The 19,775-nt window shown below is 41.0% G+C and overlaps 1 protein-coding gene across 1 annotated transcript in view; it reads left to right on the top strand.

The window, feature by feature from the left end:
- The first annotated feature begins 33 nt into the window (after positions 1–33).
- si:dkeyp-118h9.7 (sacsin) overlaps positions 34–19,775 on the top strand; it is a 44,727-nt gene continuing 24,985 nt past the window's right edge. The window contains exon 1 of the mRNA XM_051709772.1: positions 34–164. The gene's annotated coding sequence lies outside the window, so the exon portion shown is untranslated. The remainder of the gene's footprint in view (positions 165–19,775) is intronic.

The following is a 19,775-nucleotide window of genomic DNA, read 5'->3' as shown; positions in this document are numbered from 1 at the left end:
TTCGTTTTCTTGCTCAGGCTCTTCCAGAGAATAGAAACCGAGCGGATTCGAGCGCACTGATCTCATCTGCTTCTGGTTTATCTGTCTCATTCTGATTGCCTGCTTTCATTCAGTCGCCACGAGAGGAAGCATCAGCATGACTGCAGTCATAAGGACCACTGAAGGTAAGAAACTTGATTAAGTTCATTTAGAAGTACATCATTTGAAGTGCTACAAAGGCTACAAAACTGCCCAGTTTTGTCGAATTACAGAACATTTTGCCAAAAATAGTCTAGCATCTAAAAAATAAATCTAAAAAAATACTCCAAAATCGTAAATATAAATTTAAAGATTAAATCTAAATTTTGAATAAACATTTTGTTCAGACTTCATTTGTGTTCTGCCCAAATTTGTCTCCGCTGATGCCATCAGGATGTGACAGAGATCAGATGACCAACAAGCAAAAACTCGTTAATACATTGTAATAGAATAATCCGTGTATCATTCGTTCATTTCATATTCAATTAGGAATTCAAAATCGGAAAAACAAAAACAACTTATTTCATCGTTCGTTTACAAAACCAATATTAAAAACAAACAAACAAATAATGACTTGTTTTTCGTAATTTCGATTTAATGCTCAAGTTAAAATAGGAAATTGGAAAAAAATAGTCACGGGACACTGTACGTTTTGATGATTTGATTTCACTAATCTATATCTTGAATATTTGATTGGCACATATGAGTGGACCTGAAACGCCCCTTTCTTCTGATTGGTCAACCTGCACCGTCGTCTTCCTCAATGCTGTGAGAATAAAAGTTCTCTGTTGTTTCATTCTTCAGATGAATTCGTCTCAGTTCATTTTAAATTCTTTACCATTTATTCTCCAACACTCGCCACTTTTATCGCAGCTATCTCTCTCATCAAGTAGTCAGACACAGTGCCCACACACAACCGTAAAATGTGCTTCTCATTTCCTAAATTTTGCTTCCTCGTTTCCTCGCTCCTCCGTGCTCGAGCCTGTGACCCGGACACCAATCAAAGTCTATGGCATCAAAATCCCGCCAGATGTACTGCGGTCACGGATCCAAAAATAATAAGCGCAGATAAAAAATAAATAATAACAAGCATGAATCAAAAATATATAAACACATTTAAAATATGCTGCATAAAAACAACAAAAAAATTAAAGCAAATTCATCAGAATTGCAAACAAAAACATGTTTTCCTTAGTTATTCTACTGTCTTTTGTGCTCTGACAATTTTGCTCATATTTTAATTTTTTTGTACGCTTACGCTGTATTTTTCTTTGCTTTTGTTTCCAAGTTCTGCGCTTGATTTTCCAAAACTTGCGAGTAGAGTTTCATGTAAATCAGGGGGCGTTTTGCGTTCCTATTGGTCCACTAGTTCTTGATTGACAGCTCCTCTAGCCAATCATTCGAAGAGTGGGGGTGACGTCACTCCAATGTGCTCAATATTATATTATTGTTGTTGATAGATACGCTGCTTGTGTCTGTTTTGAGTATTTTCTGCCAGCTCTAGGAAACAGTGTGTTGTCCGAGTAGGCCATTATCATAGCCCGTTAACACATGTATCAGATGAATTTAGTTAGCAGAGTCTTTAGTTTATCATTATTTAAGACTTCCTTGTTTGTAGGTTATTGGCTGCATATCTAAAGAAATAAAAATAAATAAATAATAAAATAAAATAAAACAAGGCTGGGTTGGTGTGGATTTTTGATGCATGTTTTTACTAGCTGTACCAATGTAGTGGCGAGTTCAGAACCCAACTTGATCGGCTTTTCCATGTTGCTGAATGTGCCGTTATGTACTGATCCTACGTTGGCATCGTTGACATGGCTACATGTAGTTTTTTTTTCCACGATACTGCAGAGAAATCAGAAACAAGTACCCAAGCGTCCTCGCGTCAATAAATAATGCAACATTATACAATAATGTTGGCTTGACGTTGGATGTTCTTGAATCACAAATAGTCGCAAATTTAGGGACCGTCTCTAAAGATACAGCAACACTGGAGCATACATATCCAAAACATTTACAAACATTTCCATAACAGAGTGTACAACTTCAGTAACATTTTAAGCAAATGACTTACATGCATACAACCAACTCCAAAGTGTGCATGTAGGTGTCAGCAATAATGCACACCTTTTACATTTTTGACATAGTTAAAATAAAAATTATATGTAAGCATTTCTATATTCATCAGTATTGTAATAGGCCTTGGTGTCGGGATCTGGATTTTATTTCGTGGAAAGCGGATCAAGTTGGGTTCTGAACTCGCCACTACATTGGTACAGCTAGTAAAAACATGCATCAAACATCCACACCAACCCAGCCTTGTTTTATTTATTTTATTTTTATTTTTTATTTTTTTAGATATGCAGCCAATAACCTACAAACAAGGAAGTCTTAAATAATGATAAACTAAAGACTCTGCTAACTAAATTCATCTGACTTGATACATGTGTTAACGGGCTATGATAATGGTCTACTCGGACAACATGGTCTACTCGGTTTCCTAAAGCTGGCAGAAAATACTCAAAACAGACACAAGCAGCGTATCTATCAACCACAATAATATAATATTGAGCACATTGGATGACGTCACCTCCCCTCTTCGAATGATTGGCTAGAGGAGCTGTCAATCAAGTGGACCAATAGGAACGCAAAACGCCCCCTGATTTACATGAAACTCTACTCGCAAGTTTTGGAAAATCAAGCGCAGAACTTGGAAACAAAAGCAAAGAAAAATACAGCGTAAGCGTACAAAAAAATTAAAATATGAGCAAAATTGTCAGAGAGCACAAAAGACAGTAGAATAACCAAGGAAAACATGATTTTGTTTGCAGTTCTGATGACTTTGCTTTAATTTTTTTTTTGTTTTTGTTTTTTTTGCAGCATATTTTAAATGTGTTTATATATTTTTGATTCATGCTTGTTATTTTTTTTATCTGCGCTTTTTATTTATTTTTGCGCTTATTATTATTATTTTTTTATCTGCGCTTATAATTTTTTTATTCACGCTTATTATTTTTGGATCTGTGACCGCAATACATCTGGCGGGATTTTGATCCCATAAAAGTCCGCCATCATGAAGGACGTCTCAGTTCGCTAAATGCACTGTGAGGAGGCGAGGATCGAGGACCAAGGACGCTTGAGCAAGGAAAAGTACAGGAGCTTCCTATGTGGAACACTTTTTGGTCGAAGCACCTGACGCACGCTCAAATTCTCCGCCCCCTTCACATCTGGCGCAACAGTTTTAATTCATGCTTCACCTTTGCGGTTTAAATAAAGCATAATTGTCACATGCTTTAACTGTGCGTCTTGAATTATTAGGTTTTATGATGAAAATATAAATTTATCAAGTTTCAACAATACAATGGAAAGTGCTCCGATGTAATGCAGCTGATTGGATTAATGAGATGGAGCTCTGAAGCGACTCCTCTGTCCTCGTTTCATTTTCTTCCATCCTTTCCTCGTTTCCTAAGTGGGTGGAGCAAGGAAACGAGGAAAGGAAGCAAGGTAAGGTAAGGAGGATGCACAATTTCAGAAATGAGAAGCACACGCATACACACAATTAAGATGTTATTAAGATGAATCCCTCGCTCTGTATGCCAGATGTCTTCTCACAGTTATCCTTCTTCGTGCCACACAACTTGTTTTATTCATTTATAAGTGGTGCATGCAGTGCAGCTGATCAGTTGGGCACTGGTGGTCCACACTGTTTAAAACCCGGGACAGTCCCGATTTTACAAGTCATGTACCGAGTCACAGTGGACTTACAGTCGGGACACCTTTTGTCCTAATATTTAGTCTAAGGCAGCTATAGTTTGATTTAAATAAGCGTTTTAAGTTGACATCAGTGTTTCGTGCGCTTTTGAAATGAGAAATCATCAAAGAGTTTAGAAAGAATCGGGTTATTTTCATTTTTATATATTGTAGTGAAATGAACAAAGCAAGATGTGGTTCAGGGAATATACAGACGTAACGTAGGGTGCATCCAAGACAGACGAGCATTAATGCCAGTGAATTATAACAGCTACAACAGTAAATAACAAATGATCAATAATAATAATAACAAATAAATTGGAAGATATTATTGCATTTAATATTTAATATAAGACAATAAATATTTACATGGCAGCAAAGAGTACAAATTTCAAGCTCAGATCATTCCTACATCCATGTATGTGAATGGGAACATGGGTTCTTTAACTACTGGTTCGTATATGCGGCAGTTATGTGTGCCTTTTATTATCGGACAAATGTGAAGGCTATGTGTAAATGCTGATTTTAAATTCACTGGTCGAGCTTTCATGAACTTCCTTTTGCATAATTTCCATGATGAGCACACCTAAGCTCCCAGAGCGGGTTAAAGTTAGCTTTAGGTTCAGTATTTTTTGGATATTTGGTTTCTTGTACCCACGCTCTCTTCTGGCGGCAAGTTTGCAAAGCTTTCGCACACTTGTCTTGATGTTATGGTATATAAATGGTATATAACTATAATATACAGACATAAAACACTGCACTCAGAACTGTCAATCGGTGTGGCTGCAGAATTATGACTGAAAATGTAGGGCTGGGGAAAAAATAATCGATTCCTCGATTCTGAGGCTTTGGAAATCGAGAATCGAATCGAAATGTTGGAATCGACTCCAAAGCTGAAGTCGATTCCTTTCGGGGAAACTGGTTGATATTTTTAGACTGCGTTTATTTCCTCGACCACTGAACTACTACACATTTCAGAAGCCTAACAGCACAAAAACTATTTACAAAAGATTTGTAAAAAAGTCTGCATCTTAACGATCATCAACCTGACTCTTGAGTCATTTGTAGTCCGTCAGCGTCTGTAAATCCGCTTCGTTTCTTCATCTGTATTCGCAATCACCCAAGCCCTTCAACATATCTGCTTTCCAGACCTATTTTTACTTTGGATTAAAATCAAGTAACATGCCAAATCTGTGACATTAAATTGGCAAACAATAACAACTTCCACTATGTTACAACACAAGTCTGCAACAAGGAGATGGCAGAGTTGAGTCAGCTTCCCAGATCACATAAATCAGTATGTTGAAGTTTAATTGATCAATGTGCTGCACTTATAAAAGTGAGAATGTAACGCTTCTCTATTCGTTCTCGACATTTTTACAGTGTTTTAAAACTTTTTACACACATTTTTTTTAATTAACCTACATTTTACACAATTTGACATTAAAATGATTTTATGAAATCAAATTCAAAAACAAAAATGTTAAAATAAAATATAATATATTTTTAAAATTGTATGAAATAAACAAATACAACAACCTGGATTTTAAATAAATCTGAAGTGTATTGTTTGTACAAAAGGTAGTGGACAGTTACTGTACATTCTAATATAAACCTCTTTCTAAACAAGAACTCATGAGTGGTAACAGAAAACTTCAATGTATGTTAAATGGTGCTTTTAAGATTATTTGCTGTAGTTCTTTGAAATACAGCCGCATCTACTCAAACTTCAGCATCGTGCTTTGGTATGTGCAGATAGGCCATGATTTAATTTTAGAATGGACCTATTAATAGTAAATGTCATTTATGCGATTATAAATAGTGCAAAGAACGCTAGTGAGCTGTTTATTTTGAGATTTAACTTTATATAATTTTCGGAATCGAAAATATGAGTCAAACCAGGAATCGGAATCGATTCCCACATTTCTGGAATCGAACAGCCCTATGAAAATGCTCCAATGGGCTTTCATTTAGTATACTTAAGGGACTGTCTGAAAATTCCACTCACTACTACACAGGTAGTGTCCAATCACTCATTCAGTTGAGGTGCAAGTTAAATATAAAACATTAAAAGTACACTTTTACATTTTACATTTTGTAGTAGGTTGCCAGTTAATAGACTGAGCTACTACAAGTGAGATTTTTACAGTAAGTCCAATAATATGAATACAGTATTAGATTATTTTAAATAAATAATTCATCAAAATGTCATTTCACATTCCAAAGGTTGTAGTAAGTTCCCAGAGGATAGACGGACATACTACAGATGAGATGTTTACAGTAAGTCCAATAATGAGTACAGTATTCGATTATTTTCGAGAGGGGGAAAAAAAAACAAAAAATCACCAAAATTTTATTTTCACATTCCAAAGGTTATAGTAACTTCCCAGTGGATAGACTGACTAACTGTAAAAATCCTAACCTGTAGTTAGTCAGTCTGTCTACTGGGAACTTACTACGAATTTTTGGAATGTGAAAATAACATTTTGGTGAATTTTAGTTCATTCATTTTTAATGAACTACTCATATTATTGGATTTACTGTAACATTCTCACCAGTAGTAAGTCAGTCTGCCCAGTGGGAATTTACTACAACCTTTGGAAATAATGTTTTCGTTAATTTATTATTAATTTTTCATAATATAAGTGAATACTGTACACTCAAATGCACAGTCATCACTCTGGCGATCTACTACAACCTACTACATGTAGTAATAATCACACGGCCACCCAAATATGTGTGTGTTAGTGTCAGATGGCCCCTCCCTGATTTTGGGGCACCAGTTAGGGAATTTCACCATAACAATATAAGAACGATTCAAGAGGATGGTTCAATGAATTAGAAAAAAAATAAGTAAATTAGAGGGAGTTTGCCATCTGACTTATCTGAAGATTTGTGAGATTTTTGATAACTAGTAGAGCCTCTAGTCATCAACACAAGAAAGACACAATTATAATAAAATTAATTTTATTAACACAAGATAAGCAAGAGTAAAAACTACAAATACTGAATGCTACTAATGAATGAATATGCAGTGCTAATGAATAATAACCAATAATTAGATAAGAGAAAACTGAATCAATACATGGAACAATAAATGGAATAAACACAGAATGGATAAATGCAATGCTGTTGAGCTGCATATAGCAATAAAATAGAATGATATGGCAGCCAACATTCTTGGGGGAAAGACCGCTTAGGGTCTCTAATGATAGTGGATAAATAAGTATTTACACATAATCTGACTACTACTTGTCATGAACTGACCTCAGATACATATTATCTAAGCAAGTTAGACAATTATTAGCTGTGGTTATAACTAATGCCAACATCTCAAGAAAGAGGTTTGGATAGGTTATATTTACGTTCCACACAGTCGGGTGATCAGTCCGGCAGCAGAGACGTCTTCCACTGGCTGTGTAAACTGTGTACAGTGGGAAGAGTACAGGATTGCACTCCAACAATCGTCGCCACAAAGTGCTGGAGGATGCTGAATTCCTGTTGCACCAAGAGGGTCCTTGGAGTCTTGGTTGTGCAGCTGATCAAATGATTAAGTTGTCACAGTTTCCTTTGCAGACTGGTCTGCAATGCTGAAGGAACTGTGTGGATTCGGCAAAGCCTGTAGATGCTGGGGTCCTCTGCAATCTAGAGTGCAGCTGGAGAAGATGTACAAGTAAGGTTTTACTCGCTAAGAGCTTAACCTTAGTCGTGCTGTTGTCTCTTTCCTCATCAGGTTAGAAACTCAAAACACAGGCGTGTCCATTTGGGAGATACTTTGATCCCTTTCTGATAAGGCGGGAATTGAAATCTGGCGCTTTTCCATTCCAGCGACGTGGTTGGCTGTTGTTATCAGAAGTAGCCACAGTATGGCCCACCCTGGTGTGGAACTCATTTGCATGTCATAAAGTACACGGTTAGATCAGTGTCCCTAAAGTTTTACCCATGCTTTATTTCTTTTCCAAACCTCTTTCCAAATGGTCTAGGCATTATTCTGAATTTTTAGAGACCAAATATAATCTGAAATGGTTGAGCTATCACCCATACATTCATTTATATGTTAATGAGTCAATACCTATGAATTATTGTGATAACGATCAACTGCAATTAACATAAACTGCTCTGTGAGTGAACGTGGAGTGTATGTGTTGCAGTTTGTGTACATTTCAAGGATTTCAAGCATTTGCATTGATGAAATTGTCCTTTGAGGATTTTCTTTGTTTCAGCCACTGCTGCCACATGGGCAGTTAATTAATGTGCTGCATCTGGAAGACCTGAGGAATTTTTATGGCTACCTTAGCTTAAACCTTAGGGTGAGAGTCAAGATGTGCCAATGGGTTTTGGTGTAAACAAACCGCACGTTGGACCAATGGGTAGTCTCCTCCAATGTGGGGGATTATCCGGGGCATTCCTTTCTGCCCCATGAAAGGTATCTGGCAGTTGTCCAAAGAGTTTATCTGATGGCTGCTTGGCATTTGTTTGTGTTGGTCCACCATGATCCAATCAAAATAGGGCAAATTTTCTTTCCCCTGACAAGTAGAGAGGGGCCCTGCCATAACCAAGTCTTTTGGAATGGCATCTGGTCCATTGCTCATCACATACAACTACAACCAATTTTTTTTTGTATCGGTTTGTTTGTTTTTTTTTTTGTTTTTTTTTAAATAAGTGTTTTTTTTATGATAGAACATGCCAGTAGTCAAATAAATGACTGCTCTGATGCCAGTGACATTTTAGTTGTGGGTGGAGTTTTCAGACAGTCCCTTACGCATCATAGGCGAATCTCCAAAGAATATCGAATCTAAAACTAAATTTACCCCGCAGTTAAAGGTAAGCCTATGTCTTTACAATGTAGGCATATGCTTCAATAGTCTTATGAATGTATGGTTATTTTCATCATCACATTTAAAACCATGCCTTTTCAAACCGGAGCAACGTCAAAGACAGCAGGTTTATGTGTAGGGGTGTCTGATAAATCTGTCTGCTTGATGAGAGAGATAGCTCAGCTGCAATAAACACAGCGAGTTTTGGAGAATAAGTGGTAAAGAATTTAAAATGAACTGAGACGAATTCATCTGAACAATTAAAGGGCAGAGAACTTTTATTCTGTCTCACAGCATTGAGGAAGACGACGGTGCAGGTTGACCAATCAGAAGAAAGGGGCGTTTCAGGTCCACTCATATGTGCCAATCAAATATTCAAGATATATATTAGTGAAATCAAATCATCAAAACGTACAGTGTCCCGTGACTGTTTTTCCAATTTCCTATTTTAACTTGAGTATTAAATCGAAATTACGAAAAACAAGTCATTATTTGTTTTTTAATATTGGTTTCCAATTTTGAATTCCTAATTGAATATGAAATGAACGAATGATACACGGATTGAATAGGACTAACATCGTTAACTTAAACTGTTTGATAGGGTTCTTCCAGAGTGTGCTATTTTACCATGCGGTTTCAAATGCATACTTTTGGAAAAATTAAAATAAAAAGAAATATAGGTGCAAGCAGCATTTTTCGGGGTTCAAGCGGCATAGGGCCACATTTTTTACTTTATGATTTTTTTGGTGGACCTATTGTCCACCAAATTTTGCACATTTCTTCAGAATCACATGTTGCGCATTCCACGTGTACTAAATTTGATGAAAACTGGATTTTCATTTAGGAGTTATAGCTTTTGGGTAAACATGGGCCACGGCCATATTTTTAATGACATGGTGCCAATGCCAAATAAAACGTTCAACAATTATAATTTTTTATTGATCTTGGCTGTCCACAGATTCTTCCTGTACAGGTTTAAATGATGTCAGGTGAAAAACCTTGGACTAGTTTCAAAAAAGTGTTTTTAAAAATAAATAATAATCTCAAATACGTAATGAATGAAATGATTCACACCAATGGTTCTTGAGGCAAAGTTGTTCAGAAGGAAGAGATCTATATGATATGAATATCGTTTTAGGGATGGGCATTTTCGAGTAATTTTGTAGTCGAGTACTCTCTAACCCACAAAAAAAACAAACAAACAAAAAAAAAAAAAACGAGTACCTGATTACTTGTAAATTAAAATGCATGTTAAAAATAACACATATGACACATAAGTAAATCTTATATTTTGTTTAACATTAACAAGAACGGTTTCAAAATAAGATAACTTCAACAAACTGTGCTTTCTTTTTGGGAAATAAATTTAATGAACAATTTATTAAAGGTACTGTAAGCAATTTTAGCATTCTGAAGCTTTCACGTGACTGAGCCGTTCAATTAGCCGTGCCCCCTCATTCCAAAACCCCACATTCCAAAGATAATTTTGGAACCAAAACAGCAGCATTGTTTGTTCCTTTGGCTGTCAAATTCAACAGTGGCACAATAGCGCCCTCAACTGACAAACATTATGAATCATAGCCTCAATGATCCACTTCAAATACAACACTATGAGAACGAGCAAAATGTTTGACAGATGAAAAGCGTCAATGTTCGTGTACACATTTTTGTTAGCTGTTTACAAAGTCTACAGCTGTCACAGAGACCGGTGAGATATCTCAGGACACTTATTTCATTAAAACCTTTAAGGGAGTAGGAACATTTTTGCATACTTTTCCATGAAAAAACTTTTTTTTCCAGCGAGGGTTTAGATTATGTCCACCAATGGCGAGGACTCCATGACCACGTATCTCCCTCAATCCCAGGTTTCAGCACCAATGTAATGAGGTTCAAGGAATGTAGAACCGGGAGATGGCGATTCCAACATTTTTCAACATTTTTTGGGGCATTTTGTTTTGCAACACTCTTTGGGGGGACAGTGAAAACTTTGCTGAGTTTAGAGAATGTGAAGTGCTTGTCACTAATGGATGGATGTGTACCACTGCACCATTTCTCGCATCTTTTCACTGCCCAGCATTCTCAGCCAGGCTTCTGACACAGAACATTTTGGGAAATTTGGGACTCTTTCCCTCCTGATTGCTGAAGAACTGAAGGGTGGGAGGCAGCAAACGGAGGGGCTGTGTGCTCCCTTCCCACGGGAAAGACCCATTAGGGTGCCTTCTTCCTCTTCGCTCCCTGGGTGGGATGATGAGCTGGCTGATCCGTCTGAGCTGTAGCAAGTAGATAGCTCTTCCTGGGCCCAGCATTCTTTTGCTCTGGAACTATGATCTGACCCGCCACACTCACATGTGGTCTCTGCCGCCTATGAATGCGAAAGCTCGGAGGCGGACAAGCTGTAATTTGTGCAAAAGTTTGTCAAGGTGGTGCAGTCTGTGTCTTTCTGGGCAGACAGAGCTGCAAAGCTTTATCATCCGTCTCCTTTTCCTTGTACCTCTTCTGCATCCATGTCAGAGCTGAACCAAATATCCCCTCTTAAACAACCTGTGCATCCAAAATGGCCTCCTGACTGTCAGAAAGGTTTGTAAGGTTTAGCCATCACCCTCTGTCCTGAATGACCATTGTGTCCATGGCCTTGCCTGCAGCTTGGACAGCACATCTCTGAAGAAGGAGATAGAGGTCCGTGATGACACAGATCTTGTCCCATTGTGCCTGACCTGGCATGGCAGACACCTCGTCTTGCAGCTCCGTTTTGTATGCGGTCAGCATGGAAATATAATTCAAAGCCCTAAGTGAAAGAGCAACTGCTTTATAAGTGTGTTCCATCATGCTTGACTGGAAACGGTCCGCTTTTGATGGCACGGTCGGATTTGCAGCAGCTGTGTTGCCTGGGGTGCAGGTGCGATGCCATTAAAGCTCCATAGGAGGCATGCGGAGAAGGCCTTCCTTCTCCATTCCCTCCATATCGAGTGTGGATACCCCTTGAATAGACCTTATTCACACTAGCGCAACATCTTTGATTTTTAATGGGAATGACAACGAGGCTGTGAGGAATAGTCTTACAGTCTCTTCAGTGGGCTGTACTGCAGTTAAATGTGTTTTTGGATCGTTCTGCGGACAAAACATTGATGAAATTTCTGTCCAAGAACATTCAGTATACAAAGAACTCCAGACAACATGAGTTGTGGAAAATCAAATGTGATCTAGGAGCTTTATACAGCTTTATACCATTCGTGCCATTGAAGAGATGGTAAGTCTATTCCTCACAGCCTCGTTGTCATTCCCATTAAAAATGGTGCTAGCGTGAATAAGATCTATGGGCATTTTACAAGTGAAAGGTTTATCCTTCCATGTTTCTGCAACCGCTTCCAATAGCTCTGGAAATATTGGAAGAAGCTGTCTTGCCATCTGTTTTGCCTTCAGCAGCCTTTCACCCTCATAATGCAACTTTTCAGCCTCTGCTACCACTGGCAGCCATGGGATATTTAGTTTCTCTGCCTCGCATTTACACTCATCTTGCAGATCAACGCTGGAAGCGGAGAGGATGGTGCCCCGCCCGCCTCTTCCGTGGTTCCCACTGCGGTGAGGGGTTGTGCTGACTATGCAGGGGAAAGGAAAAGGGAGCCCTCAAAATCTTCCTCCTCTTCAGAGAAAAGAAAATCCGACTGTCCCTCCTAATCCAGCGCCGCCTCCTCTTCGTCCTCATCTGTACTGTGCACAGTGGACAAAGGGGCACATGCATTGAGCTGTTTACCCCAGCTCAATGCTACTGTGTTGGGAAGCTCTTCAGGAATGGACACCTGCCAGGTGGTAGCAAAGCAGGGCTAGCTGACATGAGGGGATCCTGGCCCGACAGTCTCGCTTGGTGTGCCAGTCTGCGATGAAGGCTCTTCATGGTGAAGCGCGCACAATGGTCACAAGATCCGTTATTGTCAATCGCCGCTTGGGCATGTTTCAGCCCAGTACATGCAGAGCAGACCTGGTGTGTGTCTTTGCATGAAATGTATTCCTGCAAGAGCAAAGCTGCGAAGAATCCCCTGTGCTAGCCAAAGCACTCTACATTGCTGCAGCCAATTAGCTGGAGTGCTAAAGAAATCTTAACAATGGATATATGAAAAGAGAGAAAATTGTAGGACAAAATGTAATTGGGATTGGGACTACCCAAAACAGATTGGGTAGCCAGTGGCCAGTGTGGATCCTTGCTGAATTGTTATCCAGGCTTCTGGGGTGAAGTGAGAAGAGGTTTTGAATAATGAAGTAATGCTGTGTCATGGTCCCACTCCGTCTGCCCTCTGTTCTTTGTCTGTTTTCTTTCTGTGTGTGTTTGTGTTATGCGTTTGCATAGTCAGTGTTGTTGTTTGCCTTGTGCTGTCTCGACCCCGTCTCCTCATTACCTCTGGCCTCAATCTCTAATTTAGTCCTCGTTATGTTAATTGTCTTCACATGTTCCTCATGTGCTCCACCTGTATACTGTATACTGTGCTTCCTTTCCTCTTGTGTTTGTCAGATCATTTTGTTTCTCTTGTTTTTTTCGGTCAGTGTTTTTTATTGCTCAGCCTCTAGTCTGGTTTGTCATTTTGTCTTTTAAAAAAAGAGTTTAAAAGTTTATTATTGTTTTGCTTTTCAGTTTTTCTCTCTTGTGAGTGTTTGTTTTCCCTTCTGAGGAATACGCAGAAGGGCCATGTCCCACAGTGAGTCACCAAACGTATGCTTAAAAGAGAACTTGGCTTTGCTTTAGTAGCACAGACGCCATTACACGTATTCTTCTCTTATCCAACATCTCAACACTACATGTATCCACAGCACCCCCCAATGGACTCTATTTTAACTGCGTGATCTGGTGAGAGATTAAGAGGGAAAACAGTGTAATTTAGCACTACGGAAAGGAAAATCGGAAAGGAAATGTAATTTGCGGTATTTGAAAAGCGTTTTTAATACTTGAGCAGCTGGTGTATAACGAGTACTCGATTACTCATGCACATCCCTATATCGGTTGTCTGTGTGAAACACTACAGAAAATCCAACTGTTTACATGCATAAAAATCACAATAGCGTCACGTGGTAACCAATTATTTTACATTTTGCACAGACCTCTTGGGCCATGAGTCAAACTGGCCCACCATGTTTTGTTCTGATCGGCCTTTATTTAATTAACAATACTTGGATACTTTGTAAAACGTTACATTGGTGAGTGGAAAGTAATCTTCATCAGTAATATACTTTTGTATATTAGTGAAGGAAAACATAATGATAAGTGTGTGAGTTTAATTACCATTTAATTAATTATTAAAAAACTTGCCCTCGGATTGTTAGATTCCTCCATCATGATGTTGTTCATTGTTAGATTCCTTCATTCTGCTTTGCCCTTACAAAAAATGTTTTTTCTCTTTTTCTTTTTTTTATTGAGAAAAAAAGATTACAATGAAAAAGTGCAATATAGGAGTATCAATGCAGACTTGCATATTTGTAGCAAAATAATTTACATCACTTGTACACTTGCATCACTTGTACACAAAAAGGGAAAAAAAAAGTAAATAAAAGGAGAAGAAAAGAAAAAAGTTTTCAAAGAATCCCCTGTGCTAGCCAAAGCACTCTGCATTGCTGCAGCCAATTAGCTGGAGTGCTAAAGAAATCTTAACAATGGATATATGAAAAGAGTCAGTGATCAGTGAGGATTTCCCTTGGAATCCCCACTCGGGAGATAATTTTGAAGAGTGCCTCCGCAACACTACGTGCTGAGATGTTGCTTAGAGGCACCGCTTCCGGATATCGCGTTACATTGTCCACCAGAACTAATACAAAGCGATGGCCACATGTAGTCCGTTCTAATTGCCCGATGAGATCCATGCCAATTCTCTCGAAGGGGATCTCGATCAATGGCAGTGGACGCAATTGCTGACATTCACGGCACGTCGCACACCACTTGCGAATGTCCCCGTGAATGCCCGGCCAAAAGAAACGGACCATTATACGGTTCAGCGTCTTTTTGTGACCTAAGTAGCCAGCCATTGGATTATAGTGAGCTGCCTGGAAAAGTGTTTCCCGACGGCTTTTTGGTACTAACAGTTGAGTTGTATACTCTTTGGTTTGTGTGTCCTGCGTCACTCGATACAACCGCTCTTTGATAATAGAAAAGTACGGGTATGTGAGCGCAACACCAGGCTGGAGCTGTTGACCATCAATTACATTCACTTGGTCAAAGGCATGCTTAAGGGACTCGTCACGCGACTGCTCCAGAGGGAAATCCCCCTCAGGGAAGCCCCTGAGAACGGGAATTCCTCCGTCTGCGTCATCCCGATGCGGAGCTGACGTTGACAGCCCAGGCACCGCCTCACCAGTCATTGTATCCCAGGTCACACCCCGCCCCACTATTTTGCAGGACCCATCCACACACATTACCTTCAATAAAGTTTTAAAGCCGGGCCAATTGGTTCCCAGAATTAGTGGATGGGTGAGGCGTGGATTAACCGCAGCCTCGACTCTATGCCTTTTTCCCCTGAATTGTATCTCAATGGTAACCACTGGATACTTGTGAATGTCACCATGCACACACCTCAACCTCACCAGTTTATTTTTATCCAATGCCCCGCCTTGCACCAAGCGTTGGTGGATCGAGGTTTGAGAACAACCCGTATCCACCAAAGCATGATGTGTATCCCCTTTTACTCTACTGGTATCCGATACGCCCCTGCCCGATCGGGGGCAGCCTGTGGAGTGTCGGGGATCCGGACCAGTGTCCCCACCTCCATTACTGGACACCGCTCCTGGCTGTGTCCGATTTCCCCGCAACTCCAGCAGACCGGCCCAGGTCTTCCTTCCGCACTCGTGGGGGCGGTCTCGCCAACTTGGGGGGGATAGCGGAGGGAGACGGGGGGGGGTAGGAGAGACTGACAAGGGCCTCCCACCTCCGCAGAGCTGGAACTGGGGAGAGTGGAGGGAACATGAGGCTCAGGGGGTGGAGAGAGAGAAGAGAGAGAAGAGAAAGAGCCTGCTTTGCCACCTCCTGGGAACGCCGCCATGTAGTCCTCTGCCAACCCCTCCAACGATGCCAGGTGGTGGCACTGGACCCACTCGGACATGCCTCGGGGAAGTTGGGAGATGAACTGCTCCAGTACCACCAGATCGACCACTTCCCCGACGCCACGGGTTCCCCCCACCAGCAGCCATTTCCGGCAGGCGTCACGGAGCTGCTGCGCAAAAGCGAACAGGTGGCCGTCCTTCCCAAAGCTCAACGAGCGGAAGAGCTGCTGACTCTGCTCCGAGGTCCGACCGACCCATTGCTGGATGGCCTTCTTCAGGAGACTGTAGTCCAGGATGCTGGCGGCGGGGAGTTGTTGTGCCACCAGCTGCACCTCCCCGGAGAACAGGGGCAACAGGCGGGCCGCCCACTGATCGGGAGGCCACCTCCAAACCTCCACGGTTTTTTTCAAAGAGGTCGAGGAAGGCCTCCGGATCGTCGTTTGGCCCCATTTTCATGAGGGCCACCGGTGGGATGGGCTCCGAGGAGGTCGCAGCACCAGCCTCCTCCCTGGCGATCAAGCTCCAGAGCACCTGCCGGTCCTCCGCTTGTGCCTGGAGCAGGACTTGAAACCGTTGTTCCTGCTCCTGGCGTACTTCCATGAGGGCATGGTGTTGCAACTGCTGGATGCTGGTGAGGGTCTTGAAGACTTCGCCCAGCGGTGAGGACTCCATAACAGCGCTCTCCTCCAAAGCCGGGTTCTCGGCACCACTGTAACAAGTTCTTAGTTCAGGCAAATGGAGGAGTCAGGAGACAGTGAAGTCAGTCTTTTAATTCTCAGCTTCACACACAGACACAATCGATGGTAACCGTCAAAACAGATTAAATAATAAATAACAACATTCGTGGCTGTCTCTGGACTTGTCAGTCACTCTCTCTCGCTCTCTCTCTGATGCTCTGGCGTGCCTTTTAAGTCTCCCTCCGCAATCACTATAATGAGAGACAGGTGTTAGAGATAATTATGAGCCAGGTGACGAGCCTTATCACTCTCCCTCTCCCGCAGACCGACACATGTCCACGCCCCCCATGCCACAGTAGACGACCTTTAGTAGCTAAATGTCCTAAATACGCCTTTGGAAACAATAAGTTAAACATAAAAAAATGAACAAATAAATAAATATTTATTTAGTTTATATCGATCTTGTTTGTAGAAAGCAATTCAGAGATTATTCTTGCAGCGGAAGTTGAAAGAGTTTGCTGTCAGCCAGGGTGTCCTGCAAAGAGTCTACACCAGCCTGGTCAAAAGTGTTCTAGTGTTCAACATAACCGTTGGTACAGACAACTGACATTGGCAAATAAAACGAAACTGGGTAGGACTGTTAAAACAGCTGGAAAAATTGTGGGTGCCAGACAAAAATCATTGGATGACTTATACATTATGATATTGCACAGAAAGGCCTTACCAATCACAAATGACATAACACATCCTCTTAATTATGAATTTCAGCTTCTTCCATTGGGACGACGTTATAGGATACCAAAGTTCACAAAGTTATTTTATAAAAAATCCTTTGTTCCATGTGCAGTAGGCATCCTTAATAAAATAAAGTAGAAGGCAAGAGGGCATCATATTGGCTTTGTGTTAATATTTTTATTTTTTCTCCCTAATGTGTGTTGTATTGTATGTACTATAACTGGAATGTATTTGCATTGGTGTGTGGTAAATGTAATTGTTTGTGTTTTGTCGAGACCAAAGATACATTTTCAGCCATGGCTGGATAAAAAAGTAAACTAAAAAAACTTTTCTCTTGGCCCACTCACCCAAAAGTTTCTGGCTACGCTAATGTAAGTAGTGATTGTTGCGCTATTCTAGGGTACTCTTTTTTTCAACTCATAAGGGACACCCCACATGCTGCTATACATCACAGGCCACCCAAGCAATGCAAAATATTTAGTCTTTTTTCAAACTTCTATTTCTATTGCTTGGTCTGAGCCAGAGTTTGATTTTACAAAATCCTGCAGGCCTCTTGTCACATTGCAGTTTTAGGTTTGAAACATGGTACATTTGTGTCATTAACAACTTGAGTACCACTGTGAGTACTAGTGGCAGCTGTTTTCCACTTACAGTAGCTAGGTAACAAATACTCAGTTTGTCCCATTCACATTGTCAGCCACAAAGTGACAGGAGGCCATTGATTTTCAATGAGGGCTGGTGATTTCTGGCGACATGAGCGACAGCAACCAGTGGCGATGGGATGTGACCATGTCGAGAGACGTGACAAAGTTGAGAAAAATGTAACATTATGCAAATACGGAGTGTTATCGCACAGCGACGACTAATGGGGTGAAGACTGTGAAGCTTACGTAATAAGTCTCCTGTGAGATACTGGAGTGTAGTGTAGGTGTAATGGTAGGCAGCTGGTACGTCGGTTTGAATGCTGCTCTGGACGGGTCGAGTAGGACCGGTGACCCGGATGGGAGTGAGGTTTAGGGGGGTGAGTGTTATGGTAGCCAGCTGGTTCGTGATAGCTGTGCAGTGTGTAAACCTCACTTTTCTGGCCTTAAGAGATGCACTAGCGACCGAGGCTAGAAGCCATGGCTTTTCTAGCCTCCTTGCTAGCCTGTCCGACTCCCATGCCGGAAATCGCCAGTTCAAATCCCGCTTGGGTCGGGTCGAGTAGGACCAGTTACACAGGCAAGATGGAGAAGCTAATGTTGTCATCGATTTCACTGTTCTATATAATTTCTCTGTAACCACATACATGGATATAATAAAAAACATAGCTGGGTTTCCATCCACATATTTTTAATGCGCATTTTATCTCAACTGCTGGATGGAAACACCAAGATGCAAATAAAATCTCCAAAATGTGCATAAAAAATGTACATGCTCAGTTGAGATGGATACTTCTTTTTATTAAACTATGATGGAAACACATTTACAGAATAAGCTGCTCTTTAATTTATTATGAAAACAAGATGTGCATCAAAAAAGTCATGTGACTGAATAATTCATTTATAACTGGACTAACTAGCGAACCAATCATTATATCTGAAATGTTGCTTTTGTCATCCTGAAATAACAGTGTCCTGAAAACCAAAGCCTGCGAAGAGTTTGCTAAGCAAATATGTTGAATACAAACTTGAACTGTGCGGAAGAGCAGGTTTATTGACACTTTAAAAAAATATATATTATAGACCCGCATAGTAAAGTCATAAGGATGAAGGAACGCACACACTTAGTGCTCCCAGAACTGTGACGTGCTGTTGCTCCCAGACAAAGTTCTTTACAGTGTTTTGTCTAAATGTTCTAAACCGCAAATATTTTATTAATAAAAGAGTCAGAGTGGCTACAATTTCTCCAGTAGTACAATAGCTACAATAGCCTCTCTCATTGAGAGCTTGCGACTAATGTACAGCAAAGGGCGTTGCTCCCCCTCCACCATCTGGGACAGTACCACTCCCAACCCCCTGTCTGATGCATCCATCTGCAAGATAAAAGGGAGAGTGAAGTCAGGTGAGTGTAATAACAGCCTGCCGCAAAGTGCAGCTTTCACTTGCTTGAACGCCTGCTGACACGGCTCCGTCCACTGGACCGGATCTGGTGCCCGTTTTTAGTAAGATCAGTCAGCAGTCTGATGATGGTCGAATAATTAGGCACAAACCTCCGATAATAGCCAGCCAGCCCCAGGAACTGTCTCACCTCCTTTTTGGTCTTAGGTCTCGAGCAGGCTGAAATCGCTGCGGTCTTATCAATTTGGGGCCGCGCCTGTTCATGACCCAAGTGGAAGCCCAGATACCGTACTTCCACCCATCCAATTGCACACTTCTTAGGGTTTGCCGTGAGTCCCGCCCATCTCAACGACTTCAGGACAGCCCTCAGATGCTGCAGGTGCCGCTGACAATCATTACTGTAAATAATGATGTCATCAAGATAGGCAGCGGCGTAAGCGGCATGCGGTTTGAGGATTCTGTCTATGAGTCGCTGAAACGTGACCGGGGCCCTGAACAAACCGAAAGGAAGGGTGACAAATTGGTGTTAGCCAAATGGTGTGGAAAATGCAGTTTTTTCACGGGACATGGGAGTGAAGGGGATCTGCCAATATACCTTTTTCAAATCCAGTGTTGAATAAAAGCGAGCTGCTTTTTTTTGTGTGTTCAGGTAATCGGTAGGGACAACTGCGTACCACTACCCCTGGGGTTGTTTCAATATGGTGCTTTATGAGATTCGT

The sequence above is a fragment of the Myxocyprinus asiaticus genome, chromosome 11, assembly GCF_019703515.2.
Source record: "Myxocyprinus asiaticus isolate MX2 ecotype Aquarium Trade chromosome 11, UBuf_Myxa_2, whole genome shotgun sequence".
Lineage (NCBI taxonomy): Eukaryota > Metazoa > Chordata > Actinopteri > Cypriniformes > Catostomidae > Myxocyprinus > Myxocyprinus asiaticus.
Note: the sequence above shows the minus strand (reverse complement) of the source record. Positions and strands in the feature narration are given on the sequence as shown.